The sequence below is a fragment of the Ovis aries genome, chromosome 22 (genome assembly GCF_016772045.2).
Source record: "Ovis aries strain OAR_USU_Benz2616 breed Rambouillet chromosome 22, ARS-UI_Ramb_v3.0, whole genome shotgun sequence".
Classification (NCBI taxonomy): domain Eukaryota; kingdom Metazoa; phylum Chordata; class Mammalia; order Artiodactyla; family Bovidae; genus Ovis; species Ovis aries.
The window spans coordinates 39,977,910-39,997,502 of NC_056075.1; the positions used below are offsets into that span (position 1 = coordinate 39,977,910).

A 19,593-nucleotide genomic window follows, 5' to 3' on the forward strand; every position below is an offset into this window, starting at 1 on the left:
GAAGCAACTTAGCAGCAGCAGCATAAAACCTGTATCAGTATTACACACAGTAATTATATCTGGGTGAAGTCATATGTTTTATTTCTGCAACTATCAATAAGAAAAAAAGAAAACCAGATATCCATCAACCTTGCTAGAGGAAAGACTGAATTATGTTTCTGTTCTCTAAGATTATTGTCACATGAATAGGCAAAAGAGGGCAGGAAAGGAAGTAATACAAAGTTGTATTAGACAGCTAATTAAAAAGCATGTAATTTTTTTGGATGTTATGATGTCTGCAGTAAGCATTGAGTTTTAAAATTTCTTATTTTCTGATTCTAAAAAAGTTCACTCATGTGTTTAATTTCACATTTGTGATTTGGTAAACTTACTGGTAAAGAGGACACCCAAAGTGTCTACATTTTAGCCTCACCCCCTCAAACCTGGGTTCCTCCTGATGCCAAAGCTTAACACTTAGCTCTCGGGTCCCCTCGCCCCTTCACACACACACCTGACAATGTCCCAGCCCTAATTAAACCAGACAAGCTGTTTGCTGCCGCCCGAGTGTCGCTGGAAGAAGGGATATAACTGGAATGGTGGTTTCTGATCTCGGAAGGGCGCTCAGCACCATCCCACCCCACGCTATTTCTCAGTAGGCGCACCTCCCTACACTTTGTGATGGCCATTTCACACTTGAGCTTTCTTCCAGCCTCGAGCATCGTTCCCTGTCCGCTCTGTTGGCTGATGATCTCTGTTCTCCTGTCACTGGGAAAATAGGTGAGACCTTGCCGTCCTCTGCCATCTGCCAGCCCGACTCCTCTGTGTTCTTTTCCCTCCCATTGGTGACCACGGAAGAGCACATGCTACGCTCTTAAGACAGCCACTTCCACTTGCGTGGCAGCCCAGCCCTTCTGGAAAGTGACCTGTGGTCATAACAGGGGCTGTGGGTGTCCCTCCCATTCCTCTTAGCCCAGCCTGGCCTGGAGGCCACAGGGAACAGCTCTCTAACCCACCAGTAGCCTCCTGATTGTCTGTCCAAGGCTGTTTGTTCATTGGCTGTAGGCGTGGAGATGACGTGGAAGAGCAGAGCAGCCCTTGGTCAGTAGACGGCAGGAGTGAGAGGATAAGCGCTCCAGCTCCCCACCCGTCCTGTGATGCAGTTCAGCAAACAGTTCCCTGTGAGCCCTATTCAGATGTGAGCTCCGCAGGGGCAGGGACTAAGTACTCTCATTGCTCTGTTGCGAGGTGGGGCTGCGGCTTTGCACAGTCTTTGTGTTCACGTATGTGGTCCTGCCAGTCCCGTGCCTGATGCTACTTGTTGAATGAGTGATAAAGACTGTTCTCTAGCATGACCACTCATATATGCCCTCCTTTATCTATGGACACAGGCTGTCCTTTCTTCCTTACATTGGAGTGTTTTTTTCTCACCGACGTTGGTTAGTTTTGGGGCTTCTGTCGTAGCTCAGTTGGTAAAGAATCTGCCTGCAATGAAGGAGACCTGGGTTCGATTCCTGGGTTACAGGAAGCTCCCCTGGAGCAGAAAATGGCAACCCATTCCAGTATTCTTGCCTGGAGAATCCCATGGATGGAGAAGCCTGGCAGGTTACAATCCACGGGGTCGCAAGTGTCAGACATGACTTGGAGACTGAAGCCGGAGCGCTGGTTGGTTTGCCTTCATCCAGCCACACCTGCCATCTGGTCTCCTCATGGGACCATGACTTTGGCTTGAATCGTACTTTGCAGGACCATTCAGATTGCCCCCAATAATGGGGATGCTTATAAATATACTGCCTAATTAGAAAGATAAATCAGTGGTGGAGCTGAGCCTCTTAGGGAGACTGGGACACCATTTGGATTTCAATGTCATTCTCAAGGTCACATTATTAATCCCCCACTCAAGGTGACCGTTTAGTGTTCCCATTTCTGAAGTTCAACCCACAGGGCAATAACACTTTCTGCCTATTTTTGTTACTACTCTGAGTGTCTTTCTATTCTATTATTCTATTCTACTTCCTCATAGCTTCTGTGAGCACGGAATTTCTGCTAACTCATGGTTTCCATCACCTCTGATCACTGCACTTTGCCTTTCAGAGAGGAGTAAATGCCCGATTTACATACATGAAGTGGATTCTCTGTTGTCAACAACAATGAAGGAAATGCAGGTTTTGTGGTTTGCAATGTAAACTACTCTTGATCAAATTAACACATAAATTAGTGAGGCTGTGAACTGAACACTGAACAGTTTACATGGAGAGTCAGAAATTTACCAAGCCATCTCCTCCTTAAAGGAGAAATCACCTTGAACAGCCACCACAGGCTTGATGAAATTAGCATTTTAAAACAACTGAACGCATTCTTTCATCCTTTATGCTGTTGTAGACTTTAATGGAGTAAATAGAGGAGGAAAAATGTTAGTAAAATATGAAAGGGAGAAATTAGGCAGACTGCTCATCCTTTAGCAGAATTAAACACAGATGCCCCAAAGGTATTTCTAGGCTGCTTTACAGAAAATAGCTAAATAATTAATTCACTTTATGAATTCTCTTGTGGCAGCAAATGCCAAATCTCTCTAAAATGTTGTAACGTTTCTCTCTGAGTCTCTCTGGAAAGTCACACACGGAAGAGTTTTAGGTGGCAATGTTCAGAGTCTTTAAAACATCTTTGTGTGTGTGCTCTTTTGTGTCTGACTCTTTTGTGACCCCGTGGACTGTAGCCTGCCAAGCTTCTCTGTCCATGGACTTTTCCAGGCAAGAATACTGGAGGAGCTTGCCATTTCCTCCTCCAGGGAATCTTCCAGACCCAGGGATCGATCCCACATCTCTTGCTTTGGCAGCAGATTCTTTACCACTGCGCCACCCGGGAAGCCCCTACACCACGTTACCCTGTCATTTGTAAGACGTGGAAATTGTTCCCGGGAACCATGCAGTGACCCCTTTTCCTTGGGGGCATCCTATGTGGAGGAGGGGGAAGCAGATAGTTATCATTCTGGTTTTCTGGGAGAAAAGCCTTCCCATAACAGAACAGTAAAGAAGCTGAGACTGTGAACCTGTAACCTTGGTTCTGGAATTGTGGATGTTTAAATGGGCACTGGCAGAATCATCAAAAGTGCCCCAGGAGAGTGGAGCCGGGAGGGCCGGTTACCCTGAATCATTTCCTTAGGGCAATGCGTTCGTTCATCAGGAACTTAAAATAGTAATAAACCTTCAAGAAAGAATACAAAACAAAGAAAACAAATAAGAGAATTGGGAACTCTTCAGAGGCCCAGTGGTTAGGACTCTGTGCTTTCAAGTGTCAAAGGCGAGGGTTCAATCCCTGGTCTGGAAACTGAGATCCCACAAGCTGTGTTACATAGCCAAGAAAACCAACAAAATAATAGGTAAAATCAAATAAGAGACTCAACAACAACAAAGAGAATGCAAAGCTGAGGTGATCATACGCATACAGAGAGTATAAACAAATATATCGGACGGAAATGATCCAGCAGAGAATCCAATAAATGAACAAAAGCATTATTTGAAGATTTATTGGGGGAAAAATTCGTGTTCTGCCTGAAATGAAGCCTCTCCTGATCAAAAGGCAGTATTGATCACTGTCTTTTTTACTGCCCCAAATAAAAGAGATATAGAGTGGTCGATACTAAGACATACCCCAATAAAGATAATACAGTGCCAAAGGAACGAAAGAGTTCTTCAGATATCTAAGGGGGCAAAGCCAGACACACTGGAGGTGGAGGTTGGGCAGAAACAGATTAGCGGGGACAGCAGCGAAAGAGTTGGGTGAGCACTGAGCTTGAGGTTATCAGGAAAGGAGCAGACCTGCATATCATAACTGTAGATGGCAACCGTCATAAATCCTTAAAGGGTGCTCAATCCTGTGGCAATGACAGCAATAAGAATAATGAAAGCGACAAGTGATGGAGATTAAGAGGTACAAACTTCCAGTTGCAAAATGAATGAGTCGTCGGAATGGAACGTACAGTGTGAGGGATATAGTCAGTAACTGTAGTATCTTTGTATGGTGACAAGTTGTGCTAGACTTATCCTGGTGATCATTTTGAAATGTATAGAAATATAGCATCACTCTGTTGTGTAACTGGGGCTAACAGTCTTGTAGGTCAGTTTTACTTTAGAAACAAACAAACAAAAAAACTCAGAAGAAGAAATCAGATATGCAGCTATTAGAGGCAAGGCATGAGAGGAGGGGGGGATTGGATGATTGGATGAAGGCAGTCAAAAGGTACAAACTCCCGGTTATGAGATAAATAAGTAGTTGAGATAAATGTACAACTTGATAAACATAATTAATGCTGCTGTAGGTTATATATGAATGTTAAGAGAATAATTCCTAAGAGTTCTCATCATAAGGAAAAATTTTTTTTTTCTATGTTGGTTTTGGGTCTGTATGAGATGATGAATGTTCGCTAAACTTATTGTGATAATCATTTCATGATGTGTATAAGTCAAATCACTGTGCTTACACCTTAAACTTAATGCAGTTGTGTGTGTCACTTATATCTCAATAAAACTGGAAGAAAAAAGAATAATAATATTGTAAGTGAAAATTAGGGCTGTGTTTGTGTAGATGCATGAGAAGAAGTTTACGATGAATGTTTTTATTCATGGAGAGGATTCAAAGGATGTGTCAAATATTGGTAAACTAATGAAGAGGTTCAAGCTTACTTAAAAATGTATAATTATAACCACTTAAATAACTAAAATCAGATAAACAAAACTTTGAAAATAGCAGAAGAAAAAGCAAGTACTCTAAATAAGATTGAGGAAAGACAACTCATATAACAAAAAGATAACCCATATAGCAAAAGTTTTCAGTTTAACTGAAAACTTAAAAAGGAGCACACACACAAAAGAAGGTGACAGAATGAGGCAAAACAACAGCAGTGACTATAAGAGAGTCAAACTCATTCCCTAAAAAAAGAAAACTTCAGGCTCAAGTTTATAAAAACTCAAGTTTTGAACGAAAGACATTCAAAAAAAGTGATTCAATAAGGTTAAAAGCAAAAGGCTTGACAAAGACACGTCAAGCAGCTATTAACAAACTGTGCTGATGTCGCACAAGGTTGAATTCAAGGCCAAGAACTGAAACAAGGCAAAAGTGGCACTTTACGGTGATAAAAGATATTATCCACAACGAGACCATGATGATCACCTATATGGAGCTTCAGATTTTGTGGGTGGGCAGAATAATGGTTCCCCCAAAGATGTCCGTGTACAATTCCTGAAGCTTGTAAATATGTGACCATGACTAAGGGGGCTTGATAAATGAATTTCCGTGAAAGATTTTGAGATGGGGAGATTATCCTGAATTATCCACATGGACCCAATGCTATCACGAGGGGCCTCACACGTGAAAGAGGAAGGGAGTGGTGTCAGAGGATGAGATATGATGATGGAAGCTGGGCCTGCAGCGATGGAATTCCTGTCTTGGAAGATGGAAGAGGGCCACAAACCAAGGAATACGGGTAGTCTCTGGAGGCAACGAAGGCAAGGAAGCAGATTCTCCCCTGGAGCCTGCAGGAAAAGTACAGCCCTGCCAACACATTGATGTTAATCCAGTGAATCTTCAGATCCCTAGAGCTGTATACCTTTGTGTTGTTTAAGCCACTATTAACACATGAATTTGAGCAAACTCTGGGAGATAGTAGAGGACAGAGGAACCTGGTGTGCTGCAGTCCATGGGGTTGTGGAGAGTTGGACATGACTTAGAGACTGAAAAAGATACATGTACCAAACAGCAAAGCATCAAATTATGTAAAGAGTAAAGGGCAAGGAGTGCCTTCCCTTGTGGTTCAGTGGTTAGGACTCTGTATTTCCAATGCAGTGGGCCCAAGTTCGATCCCTGGTCAGGGAACTCGATCTCCCCAACTGCACCTGAGACCTGGTACAGCAAAAAAAGGCAGGAAATACAGTGACGAATACACAGAAACATTAAAGAGATCTTAACTCACTCCCATTAGCACACAGAGCTGGCTCAGGGGTTGCTAGCTGCTCGTCAGAGTCTGTGTGCTTTTCGTCCCAAGTACACAACTTTGGATTTCCCAGATTCCTTTGCAGCTAGATAAGGCCACGTGACTAAATTCCAGCCAATCTGATGTAAGATATTTCTAGGCTAAGACTTTTAAGAAACTCACTCTGCTCTCTCTTCCCCCAAGGCAATGATAGGGCCTTGGGACATGGAGGAGCCTCAAGGAAGAAAGAGCTGGGTCTTTGAACCACTGCCTTCAGGAGAACCGCTTGTGACCAGAATATTTTATGAGAGTGAGAAATAAGCTTTTACTGCATTGGAGTCATTGTTTATTTTGATATATTAGTCTTGCTTGGGCTTCTCCTGTAGCTCAATGGTAAAGAAACTGCCTACAATGCAGGAGATATAGCTTTGATCCCTGGGTCAGGAAGATCCCCTGGAGGAGGGCACGTCAACCCACTCCAGTATTCTTGCCTGAAGAATCCCATGGACAAAAGAGCCTGGTGCACTATAGTCCATGGGGTTGCAAAGAGTCAGACACGATTAAAGTGACTTAGCAACAGCACCTGCAGTCATGCTTAAGAATTAGGTGAAATAGTAAAAAATATATATTTAAGAATTTTTAAAGACCTAAGAGTTAAAATTGATGCTATGGACTGAACTGTGCTCAGTGCTCAGTCACTCAGTCAAGTTCGACTCTTTGTGACCCCATGGACTGTAGCCCCCCAGACTCCTCTGTCCATGGGATTTTCCCAGGCAAGAATACTGGAGTAGGTTGCCATTTCCTCCTCCAGGGAATCTTCCCCACCTAGGGACTGAACCTGGGTCTCCTGTATTGCAGGCAGATTTCCTACCACTGAGCCACCATAGGTCTTCCCTGGTGGCTCAGAAGGTAAAGAGTCAGTCTACATTGCAGGAGACTCGGGTTCAATCCCTGGGTCAGGAAGATCCCCTGAAGAAGGAAATGGCAACCCATTCCAGTATTCTTGCCTGGAGAATTCCATGGGCAGAGGAGCCAGGTCAGCTATAGTCCTTGGGGTTGCAAAGAGTCAGACCCGACTGAGTACCCAAGCCATAATTAAAATTAATCCGGTCATTCTAATACACGTTGGCATATCAACTGATGGAGACCACTCTTATTTCAAGTAGTGGTTTCATACTTAGAAAAATTGACCATGCAATAATTATGGAGAAAATCTCAGTAAATTCCATTATGTCAAAAGTCTAAGACTACATTTTTTAACCACCATGCAATAAAGGAAAAGTAACTGACAAAATAGGATTCTACTTCTTCCAACTCCAGAATTTTCACAAAAAAGAAGAAATTACTTCTTAAATTAACTTTAACATTTGAAATTTCTTACTTTATTCTTAAATTATTTCTTAATAATTGAGGCAAAAGTGTAGGAGCAGAAATTGGGTTAGTGATTTTCAGGGATCAAGGGTGGGAAAGGCACCCACAAAAAGGCATGAAGGAACTTCTGTGGGTACATGCTCTGTATCCCAACTGGGGTCATGGTTATGTGGTCTTGTCCGAATTCACTGAACTGTACCCTCAAAAGGCTAAATTTTGCTGTGTATAAATTATATCTCAATAAGCTTGGAAATAAAGTAAAAGTAAATTGAGATGATAGGGTAAATTTATCAGTGATAGAACAGTAGGTTATTTTTTCTTATTCTTTTTTTGTATCAAAAAGCACTACTAAATATAATTTAGAATGTCTGTTTGAATCTAGCACAGTTGGCCCTCCATATCTGCAGGTTCTGCATCCTCAGATTCGACCAAACACAGATTGAAAATACTTGAAAATTTTGGAAAATTCCAAAAGGCAAAACTTGGATTTGTTGCATGCAAACACTACTTATATAGCGTTTATATTGTATTTACAACTATTTACATTGTATTGTATAAGTCTGCTTAGAGAAGATTCAAAGTATATGGGAGAATATAGTTTATACGCAAATACTACACAAGTTTATATGAGGAACTTGAGTGTCTGTGGATTTTGGTATCTGTGGGGGTCAGGGAACCAATCCCCAGATGCCAAGGGGCAGCTGTAGTACACCGAATCACCTGGTATTCAAACCTGGCTGTGTGGCGTTTGAAATCATCGTGGCAAGTGGATACCACATCAGTACCCCTAGTATGCTACAATGCTGGTATCCAGGCTGCATCACAAAATCCTAATATCAAGGGAACATCTGGTTGCTCTCCCTTAAAGAGAGAGACAAATCACCTCTTCATAAACACCTTCCAAACACAAGATTCATTAGGATGAAGAGGAATCCTTTAGAGTACATCCTGAGACTAGCACCATCCCCAAGCTCTGTATTTACCTCCTTATGATTGTAAGCCATCAGTATGTGAGAGGCTGGCCCTGAAAAGCAATTGCCCTGGTGCTCATTATCTAGAACTTTCTAAAAATGGACCATTTTATTTTAGGAAAAAATGTCAAATATGATTTTCACCAATATTTAACAAAGCTGACCTCTTCCCTTCCCCAATCCATTTGAGCATAATATGGACTCGGTATCAATTCAATCGCTCAGTCATGTGCAACTCTTTGCAACCCCATGGACTGCAGCATGCCAGGCCTCCCTGTCCATCACCAAATCCCGGATTTTATTTAAATTCATGTCCATTGAGTCGGTGATGCCATCCAGCCATCTCATCCTCGGTCGTCCCCTTCTCCTCCTGCCCCCAATCCTTCCCAGCATCAGTCTTTTCCAGTGAGTCAACTCTTCGCATGAGGTGGCCAAAGTACTGGAGTTTCAGCTTTAGCATCATTCCTTCCAAAGAACACCCAGGGCTGATCTCCTTTAGAATGGACTGGTTGGATTTCCTTGCAGTCCAAGCGACTCTCAGGAGTCTTCTCCAACACCACAGTTCAAAAGCATCAGTATAAAGGTGCTAAAATCATAGTCATTTGGAGGTCACTACTGAAATGCCAGTTGGCATATTCTGATGCAAGTGGAAATGGTATGAGTTGGATTCTAGGCCTTCTGTTGCCTGGGCCCTGCCTGCCTCTCCTGTGCCATCTCCTGCCACAGCCACATCAATCACTGCTAATCTTCGCACAGTGTCAATCTGTTCATTTCAAATCTCCATGTGCTCACTCATGATTTTCCCTCTGCTGCTGCTTCTCTCTCTGCCAAGATACTCTTACTCACCCATCTGTCTACTCCAAGAAGCTGTCCCAGAATTTTCTAGCTAAGCTAAGAACCCCTAATGTTTGTACTCATAGCTTCTTATGAGTCTGACTATTTTTACCACTCACCAGTGTTGAGATTATGTGCTTATGAGACAGTCTCCTAAACTGGACTGGAAACCCTAAGAAGGCAAGGTCTCGGAGTAGTCACTACTTTCCCCAAACATCCCAGATCATCAAGACATTATTTTATTAATGCAACTAAAGATTCAACCAAGAGTGATTTCGCCTGCCAGTATGTTGAGGTACTCAATTTCAGAATCCTGGAAAGAGAACAGAAACCACATGGAGAATTCAGCAACACAGCAGAGAAAAGGGAAATTCCAGTGGAAAACTTGATCTTAACCTTAATCACCAGGTAATGCTAAAAGTGAGTGTCTTTTCATCTGTGAGACAAAGGAACAGAGGAGGGCATTTTACTTTGCTTCTCCATGAGGGTACAGAACCCTGAGGATGAACAAAGTGAAACTACACAGATTGGTACCAATCAGGGCCACAGTTGAATGGTGGATAGACAGGTGTCCTGAACCCTGGATGAAGCTCAAATGCTGAGTCAGGCATTAGCCAGGGATCGGAATCCAAGAACCGCTGACACAAGTGAGCCTTCTTCCGGCCAAAGTGAAAGTCGCTCAAGTCATGTCCGACTCTGCGATCCCATGGACTATACAGTCCGTGGAATTCTCCAGGCCAGAATACTGGAGTGGGTAGCCTTTCCCTTCTCCAGGGGATCTTCCCAACCCTGAGATCGAACTCAGGTTTCCTGAATTGCAGGCAGATTCTTTACCAGCTGAGCCACAAGGGAAGCCCCAAGGAAGCAAATCAGGACCAGCAGGAAACTCTAGGAAGATGGTCCAGATCCAATTGTGTGGCTGGGAGGGTTTCAGCTGGATGGGGCCGCTGTGGAGCTCTGTGGGATACTCTCAGGGGGATTTCTGTTTACAGTGCTGGCTTTTAATCTTTTTATTTCAATATGAGATTTTTAAAAATCACAGTAATATATGCCTACATTTTCATTATAAATATTCAAACATTGTAGATTCTTTACTTTTTTAAGTCAGAGTCTTTTTTTCTCTTCCTTTTTCCTCCCAGGAAATCACAGATAAGATTTTGCTGAATGGTTTTTCAAAGCATTGCTAACATTTCAAAACACGCATTTACATCTCTGTGTGTATGTGTGTGCATTGTGTCCACGCACATATAGCTTCAATTTCTCTGTAGAAAAAAATATAAATAGGATCATTTTTTACATAGTGAAATGTTACTTGCCTTTTTTTCACTTGGCACTATGTCTTGTAGATCTTAAAGTGCTACTGTGTCTTGATAGAATTGCTGATAAAATCATTTAAGAACTTGTTCTAGAATATTCCCCACAGTATGGTGTTATTTGTTGATAAGTATTTGGTTTTCATTATTCAGTTTGGGGCTATTTCAGTGTTTACCCTCCTTATACATACTCCTCTTTACAGATAGGCAAGTGTATCAGTAGGTTAGCTAGTTAAAGTGAAATTGTTGGGTTGAAAAGTGGGTATCTTTTAAAGTCTGCAAACTGATTATAGATAGCATGGATTCTGCAAACTGCCTTCCAAAAAACGTAACCAGCTTTCGCTCCTACTTGATCCACGCCCTGCCTGCTTCTCCACACCATTAAAACGGATGTTATTCTGAAGCTGAGGCCTGGCGCCTGTGCTCAGCTGTCACCCGCAGATTACCTGATGAATGACCCTCTTCTCTCACCACCTGCTGTCCACACGCCAGGCTGTCTAAGTGTCACTTCCCTTGGCTGGTCTCCCCGGAGGTACTAACTAGGTTTGATTTCTCTATCAAAAACTCACATCATAGTAACACATTTCTTTGCACTTATGTAGCTGTCAAATAGTTGTTTAATGCTTGTCTTAGATTCATTCTTTCATTCATTCTTATATTTATTCATTTATTCAAAACACTGGGTGTTGGATTCAGTGACTGTCTTGTGTAGGGATTAGCAGCCCAGGCACTGGACTTAAATGTCCTAGGTTCAAAAAACAACCTTGCTTCTTACTAACTATATGACTAAGGTACATAACTTCCCTAACCCTCTATTAATATCCAGTGCATCAGCTTGTAGGAATGATTAATTGGGAGAGTGTATAAAATACCCTAGATGGCAACTGGCATACTGCAGTGGTTGCCATTGCCTTCTCCAGGGAATTTTCCCAACCTGGGGATCAAACACATGACTCCCGCATTGGCAGCTGGGTTCTTTACCACTGAGCCACCAGGGAAGGCCAACTGGCATTCAGTGAGTGCTAAATAACTTTTATCTATTGCATCTTATTATGAGCTAATCAGTGTGTTGGGTCTGGGGATCCAGCAGAGAAGAAGACAAAACTGTCAAAAAAAATTGAATCATTTCACATCGGTTATAGCGAAAATAAATGCAGGGTGATGGGGAAGGGAGATTTCTTTTATGTAGTGTGATCAGAGGAGGCCTCTCTGGAAAGGTGACTTGTGAACTGAGGCCAGATAAATAAGGGAGGCGTGAGCTCTAGGAAGAGTTGGGGGAAGAACATTTTAGGCAGAGGAAATAGCAAGTGCAGACATCCTGGGGCGGGAACATGGTGTGTAAGAGCAGAGCTTATGTGATGGGAGAATGGAGGGCAAAGGGGAGAGGTCAGGTCCCGTTCACTACAGGATCCCACTGCCTACCGTGGGGCCTATCACTGGGTTGGTATCCAACAGCTTCATAAAAAAAGTGTATCCGTGATGAATGGATCAATGGGTGAGGAAAGGAAAGGATGATATGAATGGCTTAGAGGCCTCCTTTTGCTCCAGGTACCGTCTGCCCATTTTCATTCCCTCCAGCCTCCAGAGAAGAAGCGGGTGGCGTGGTCAGTTGGTGAGTGGGAGACGTGGGTAGAGAGCCCTGTCTGGATGTGATTTGAAGGCCCCTTAGCTCCCGAATGGCACCTGGGTACGGTCACCTGCCAAGAAACCGAAGAAGGAATGTTTGTGGGTCACGTGCCCAGAAAAGGCGATAACGGCCGTTTCATCCAGACAAGCCTGGAAGGGTTGTCATGGGAGCCTCCCATTTCCAACTGTGAGTTTGTCGGAAAACAAAGTGAGTGAATGCTCAGAGTTCAGCGCCCAGGCGTCTGCTTCCTGTCCAGGATGGCCAGCGGTTTCCGCTCAGTGTGACTGGGTCCCAACCGTGTTCACCCGTGGACAGATGCATGCAGCCAGGCGCCCGCAAACATACCCGCTCTGCAGACTGCATGCTGGTCTAACCCTCTGGTTGGATGTGGCTGCCCAAGGCAGAAGAAAAGTAATATTTACAACCATATAAAAGAGGAGTAGGATCCAAGTTTGCAGAAATCCAAGAATCTGAGCCTGGTGTGATGTGAGTAAACAAAAAACTGTTAGCATCGGTTTAGCACATTAGGTTTTCCAAGCTGTTTTAAAGCATATACGTGTGTGTGTGTGTGTGTGTGTGTGTGTGTGTGTGTGCGCGCGCGCACTAAGCTGCTTCAGTTGTGTCCGACTCTTTGCGACCCCATGGACTATAGCCCTGCTAGGCTTCTTTGTCCAGGGGATTCTCCAGGCAAGAATACTGGAGGTTGCCATGCCCTCCTCCAGGGGATCTTCCTGACCTAGGGATTAAACCCACATCTCTTATATCTTGTATTGGCAGGCAGGTTCTTTACCACTAGGGCCACCTGGGAAGCCCCTTTTTAAGCATATACTCTCTTATTTCTTATCATGACTACCTCAAATGAGAAAACTAGCTTCCTAGTAGACTATGATCCTAGGCCCAAATCCCAAGCTTTGCCTGTTAGTCAGTGTTTATGTTCTAATCATAAATTATAGTGCATTCGAAAATGCAACCTTCAGAGCCAGGCAGTTTTTCCAGGCAGTTTTAACATATTTATAATCTATATTACACCTATGTTTATTTATAAGATAAATAAATTTTAAATTGTAAACATTAAAATATTTTTATAATGTAAATGATGATATTTTATTTTAATCAAGTCAGTACTTTAAAATATTCCTTTGTTCACTCATATGTTCAGCATACAGTATTTGAACCAGCTACATGCCAGGGTAATTGTTTTTGATTTTCACAAATCCTTAACTAGTGGAATGAAAAATAAAGCAGTTTGTATTGCTTTCCTATTCAGAGTTATTAGGTCGGTGCAAATGTAATTGCTGTGTTTGCATTGTTGAAACTTACTGTTTGATATTGGAATACATTCTTAATAAATGTGGTTATGTTATACATTATTTTAATGTGCATTTCTTGCTTCTTTTGGCTAATGACTTAATTACTTGCTGCCTACTTTATATTTATTTGACACTATGGAAATGATGCTAGACAAAAAGCAAATTTGAGCAGTTTTCTTATGAGTCCAAAATGCGTCATAAAGCATCAGAGACAACTCACCACATCAACAATGCATTTGGCCCAGGAACTGCTAATGAATGTACAGAGCAGTGGGAGTTCAAGAAGTTTTGCAAAGGAGACGAAAACCTTGAAGATGTGGAACACAGTGGCCAGCCATCAGAAGGTAATGGTGACCAGTTGAGAGTCATCATTGGAGCTGATCCTCTTACAACTACGTGAGAGGTTGCTGAAGAACTCCACATTGATCATTCTAGGTCATTTGGCATTTGAAGCAAATTGGAAAGGTGAAAAAGTCTGAGAAGTGGGTTCCTCCTGAGTTGATCTAAAACCCCAAAAGTCTGTCGTTCTGAAGCATCATTTTCTCTCATTCTATGCAACTACTAACCATTTCTCAATCGGATTGTGACGTGTGATGAAAAGTGACTTTTATATGACAACTGGCAATGACCAGCTCATTGGTTGGGCTGAGAAGAGGCTCCAAAGCACTTCCCAAAGCCAAACTTGCACAAAACATAGATCCTGGTCACTGTTTGGTGGTCTGCTCCCTGTCTGATCCGCTCAGCTTTCTGAATCCTGTTGAAACCATTACATCTGAGAAGTATGCTCAGCAAATTGGTGAGATTCACTGAAAACTGCAATGCCCTTAGCCAGCACTGGTCAACAGAAAGGGCCTAAGTCTTCTGCATGAAAATGCCCAATCACACATCGCACAACCAACGCTTCAATAGCTGAAAGAATTGGGCTCCCAAGTTTCGCCTCATCCTCCATATTCACCTGACCTCTCACCCACCGACTACCACTTCTTCAAGCATCTTGACAACCTTTTGCAGGGAAATTGCTTCCACATCTAGCAGGATGAGAAAAATGCTTTCCAAGGGTTGGTCAAATCCCGGAGTTTTATGCTACAGGAATAAGTAAACATATTTTTCATTGGCCAAAATGTGTTGATTATAATGGTCCCTAGTTTGATGAATGAAGATGTATTTGAACTTAGTTAGAATGATTTAAAATTCACAGTTCAAAACCGCAATTATATTTGCACCAGCCGACTACCAGCCTTCAGAGTCCTTTTATATTGTAGTTGGTTTGAGGGGAGAAGTCCTCCAAAGAAAGTACACCTACCCCCTGGGACTAAGTTGGCCAGTTTTTGTTTTTTTTTCATGAAATCTTTAACACCAGAGTAATCTTGTTCATGAAACTTTCTGAATTTGAAGGGCAGGGTTGCTATGGCAACTAGTATAAACGGACTACTCCTATAACTTGATGAGCAGCTGCCTGGAACATTTCTCCCATGGGGGGCTACCTCTGTCTTCCTGAGTCATTGCTTTACTGTGGCTTCACAAGAGCTCAGCTCTATATTCCAACTCCAATACAGGTCACACCCGTAACCCCTGCCATATTGCCTCAGGACCAAATCCGTGAATGGCTGACATTTTCCAGTATCTTAAACACAGTTTTTATTCACATCGTCATGGGACTTGCCAATGGGGGTGAGAGGCCTGTGTGATGGCAGAATTCATGTTATATCTGGAGACATGAAAAAAATCTTTTCTAGACCTATAGGAACCTGAGGAGCCAGAGAAGAAAAGGAGTAAAGCTCGTATTTTCTTTTTTTAAAAAATTATTTTATTTGATTGTGCCAGGTCTTAGTTGGGGCATGCAGCATCTGGGATCTAGTTCCTTAACCAGGAATCAACCCGAGGCCCCTTGGATTGGGATCATGGAGTCTTAGCCACTGGACCACCAGGGAAGTCCCAGCTCCTTTTTTCTTGGGCTTTGTCTTCTACAAGACAGAAGGCTCTAGAAACAGCACGAACAATGTTCTCTGAAAGGGGAAAGAGAATGGACACTGTTCACCTGACAAGGATTTACTGAGCACCTGTTGTGTGTTGGACCCTGTTCTAGAGGCTGGAGATTCAATGTGCAAGGATCAGGTGATCTCTAGGGAGTGCCTGGGTAGCTGTGTGTGAGCAAGGCTGCTTTATGCCTTGCTCAAAAGAGTGCCCTGGAGTTTATCTTGCATGTTGTCCTGTATACAGTAGGTGTTTAACAAACACTGTCAATGACAGTAATGAGGATGGGGAATAGGAAAGTACAGTGAATCTCAAACCAAGAGGCCTGATGACTCCAGGCAAGTCACTTTGGCCTCTTTGAGCTGCTTCACTTTGAAAAGGGGAACAGTAATATCTCCCTTGCAGAGGTACTGTGAGAGTTTAGCAAGATAATGTCCCTGAAAGGGTGTGGTGTAGTAGCGGGCTGTAAGGAACTCTCCGGAGGAATGTCGGCAAGGCTGGAGCTGGGGGCTGGAGCTAGGGGCAGGGGGCAGAGGACAGGGAAGCGGCAGGAGCCAAAGGGGTCATATGAACCCTTTTGGACTTTCTCCAAAAAGCCACAAGGAGCCCTGGAGGGTCCTAAGTGACAAGGCAGCTCGATTCTGCAACCACCCTCTGGCTGCAGCCAGGACAGCAGCCCAGAGCTGGAAGGACAGCTGACAAGCTTCTGCCCTGATGCAAATGATTCATGATGATGACCTGGGCAAGGGAGCATGGCTGGAACAGAGAGCAGTGGCACATCCAGGCGAGTGCATTCAGGTCAGTTCAGTCGCTTAGTCATGTCCGACTCTTTCAATGAAAGTGAAAGTCGCTCCGCGTGTCTGACTCTTTGCGATCCCATGGCCTATACAGTCCTTGGAATTCTCCAGGCCAGCATACTGGAGTGGATTCCTTTTCCTTCTCCAGGGCATCTTCCCAACCCAGGCACTGAACCCAGGTCTCCCACATAGCAGGCAGATTCTTTACCAGCTGAGCCACAAGGGACCCTTTAGGAGGTATTAATAGAATTAGTGGGACTTGGGGTTGGTGATGTGGCGGGGGGGGGGGGGGAGATGAAGGAGCTGTTCACATGCAGTGGAGGCAAGCTGACCTTCTGATGTTTTGCTTGTACAGCTGGGTGGAGAGTGGTGCCTCCAATCTGAGATGGAGGGTAAAGGAGGAGGAATGAGTTTGCATGGCAAAGGGCAGAGTTAACCTCACACACTGGGGTCTGCAGGCTGAGCCCAGCGGGGTGTCCAGGAGCTGACACCAAGCCAACAAGCGCTGTGCTTCTTCAGGGAGTCTGGAGTCAACGGGTCTGTGCTTGTGTTTCAGCCACGTGCCTTACTGATCACGTCACTCACGGTTCCATGGATACTTCCTGGAGTATAGGTGAATGAGACGGTTCTGGACCCACTGGCATCTCCACTCTAGTGGGAGGGGCATATAGCCAACATGTGACCATTTTTGGAAATGGAGGCAAAGAGGGTGGACTGTGTTTGACAGTAGGGGGTGTGGGTGGTGCTGGTGTGACTTTATACAGAAGGGTCAAGGAAGACATTTAAAGGCAGGTGACCATTTCAAATCAGGAAGAGGTGACATGTAAGATCAGGTTGGAAGAATAAGAGACCTCAGGCAAGTCACATCGTCTCCTGGAGCCTCAGTTTCAGTGGTGTTTTCTTTCTAGGTAAATGATGTTGTGTATCAATGTAACCCTAATGGTCGGTGAATGTTTGTGGATACAGCACAGTTTATGAACAACAGTGGAGGTGTGGGGAGCTTTGTGCCCTGTCCTGATGTCTTTGATGATACCACAAGGAAGGAAGAGCATTTTCTTGCTGTCCAGCAGTCTTTTTGAATCAGAGGTCTTGGTCTGGTGAAGGAGTCAGGCCTCAAATTCAACACTCTAACCCCCAACTCCACCTCCTCCAGGACTTGAAGGCTGGGGGTAGGGATGGAGACACAGGCTGCACTGCACTTTGTGGCCACAAGAGGGCTCGCAGCTCACAAACTTTTCCTCTAATAAATCTTCCTTGTTCTCTTTTGACAGTTTCGCTGGAATGTTTGAAACTGTTATTTGATGATGGACGAGCGTCAGACAATTATAAGCACTTCTGTAATAAGTAAACATTAATTTTTTAGCATCTTAATTCTATAAATGTTTCAACGTGTTGCTCACGGGGAGCTATTCAACTGCAGATGGTTCAAGCCAAGGATTGCATTTGTCATCTTCTGGAGGTTTTTCCTTTGAAATTAAATGTCCCCGTTGAGCGTTTTCTTTCGCTGTCATCCTCAGCCAGCTGTTTGGTTCCATTCGTGGTGGTGATCGTTCTCTCCCCACCAGAGGCATGTTTGTGTCTTGATTTCGACGGCCAGATCTGCTAGGCTGTGGAGTGTTCATGCATGAATGAGTTCTGCTTATGATTAGCTGTCTGACCCTGCCGTTTCAAGCTGGAACTAAGCAAAAAGAGGGATCTCCCACAAAGGGAGCTCTGGGAGCTGGGAAGGCTTATCACTGTGCAGGGGAGTTCACGCTGAGATTTCCAGGTCAGCACAAGCAGAGGCTGAAGAACTGGATACAGGGCCAGCCTTTGCACAGATGAAAAAAATTCCAGGGTCATGGTGCATCCTTCGGTTAATAGGAGGTCAGCACATGGCCATGAACTTGCCCCTCCAGAGGACACTTTCCTGCTGCCGTTCCTCTGAGCATCGGTCACACAGAGAATGGTGGGTCCAAGGGGACCTTCGGGGGAGAAGTTTCCAGCCCACTGGCTCCAGGAGCACTTGGTCATCATCCTCAGCCACTGCACGGTCAGGAGGCACTGGGACCTCAAGTCTTAAACCCTCCTGAGTCGAGGGAACCTTTTCACAAGGCTGGTGACGCTGGTACTCAGGAAGAAGGCTTTAGCGTCTCAGTCATTAAAACTGATACATCTACTCAAGGAGGGATGTGAGTTTGCCCCTGTGTTAGATCCCTCGCCAACTGTTTTTATTCCAGGCTTGCTGGTCTTCAGGATCTCTGTTGACCTGGCACATTGTGCGTCAGTTCAAGTCAGCCTCCGCAACTGTAGCGGGTGGCGTGGATTTGGGAGGAAAAGGAAGGGCATCCTGTGTGGTGTGAATCTTGACTCTGGAGATCCTAGAAGCTGAACGAGGGTTTGTCCCTGGTCCACCCTCAGCCATCCCAATGCCCCCAGCTGAGAATATGCCACGCCAGTGGAGGGGGCTGAGAGGTGGCTCAGAGCCAAGGGCGGCTGGATTGGGGGCAGGGCACAGCAGAAGGCCCAGGGAGGGCCCTAACCGACTGTTCTTTGCAGCGTGGCCAGAGTGTATTTCTTGTTGCTTGGATCTCGCTTGTCTGGTTCTTTGTCTTTTCTGTTGATGTTATAAAATCCATCCAAAGAATTGCTATTAAGAACTTTGTTTCTTCTCTTTACTGAAACCCTTGATGGATATAGCTATTGAGAGAGCAAGCAGGTCACCCTCTTCATTCTCAATTCTTTTGTTTTCCTTGGAGACCGAATTTTCTTTTCCTGAATGCCCTGTGGGCCCAGTTTCCACATTATTATTATTTTTTTTTCATCTCATGCAAATCATTTCCTGAAGCTAAAGTGAGCGCACTTTCCCAGCACTCAGCGAACCTTCCGGCCAATGCCACTCCTGCTCTCCCTGGACGACTGCTGTCCCCTTTCGTAGTGCTGGGGACGGTGGATTTTCTGGTCGGCCCCTGGGTTCAGCTCCAGCCTCTGCTAAATTTACTCCATGTGACTTCGGGTCCAGCGTTTAATTGTCTGGTGTCTCAAATTCCTCATCTTAAAAATAGGCACAGTAATGATCTATAGCTTATACAGTTATAATAAGAATTAAATCGATCGCAATAGCTATTATTATTGCCTTTGTTGATTTGTTAGGAGGCTTTCCTGAGAGGGTGGATGTAACAAGTTCAGCATAGTTCCTGGCACTTCCTAGGTGCTCAGCTGTGTGGTTATTATTCTTCCATCTGATGGACTCTTTCTTATCCTCAGCTGTGGTTCAACCCCCTTGTGACCTAACTTGCTGAACTTATCTGTTGCCAGTCAGCAAATGTCATAACCTCCCTTGCTTTTGGGTGTGTGTGTGTGCACGCTCAGTCGTGTCCTACTCTTTGTGACCCCGGGGACTGTAGCCTGCCAGGGTCCTCTGTCCTTGGGATTTTCCAGGCAAGAATGCCAGGGTGGGTAGCCATTTCCTT

General features: G+C 44.2%; 1 non-coding gene across 1 annotated transcript; it reads left to right on the forward strand.

Annotated features, from left to right (window-relative positions):
* The first annotated feature begins 5,774 nt into the window (after positions 1-5,774).
* On the forward strand, positions 5,775-5,847 carry TRNAG-UCC (transfer RNA glycine (anticodon UCC)). Its single transcript has one exon. It is a non-coding gene; the product is annotated as a tRNA-Gly (tRNA).
* Positions 5,848-19,593: the final 13,746 nt, after the last annotated feature.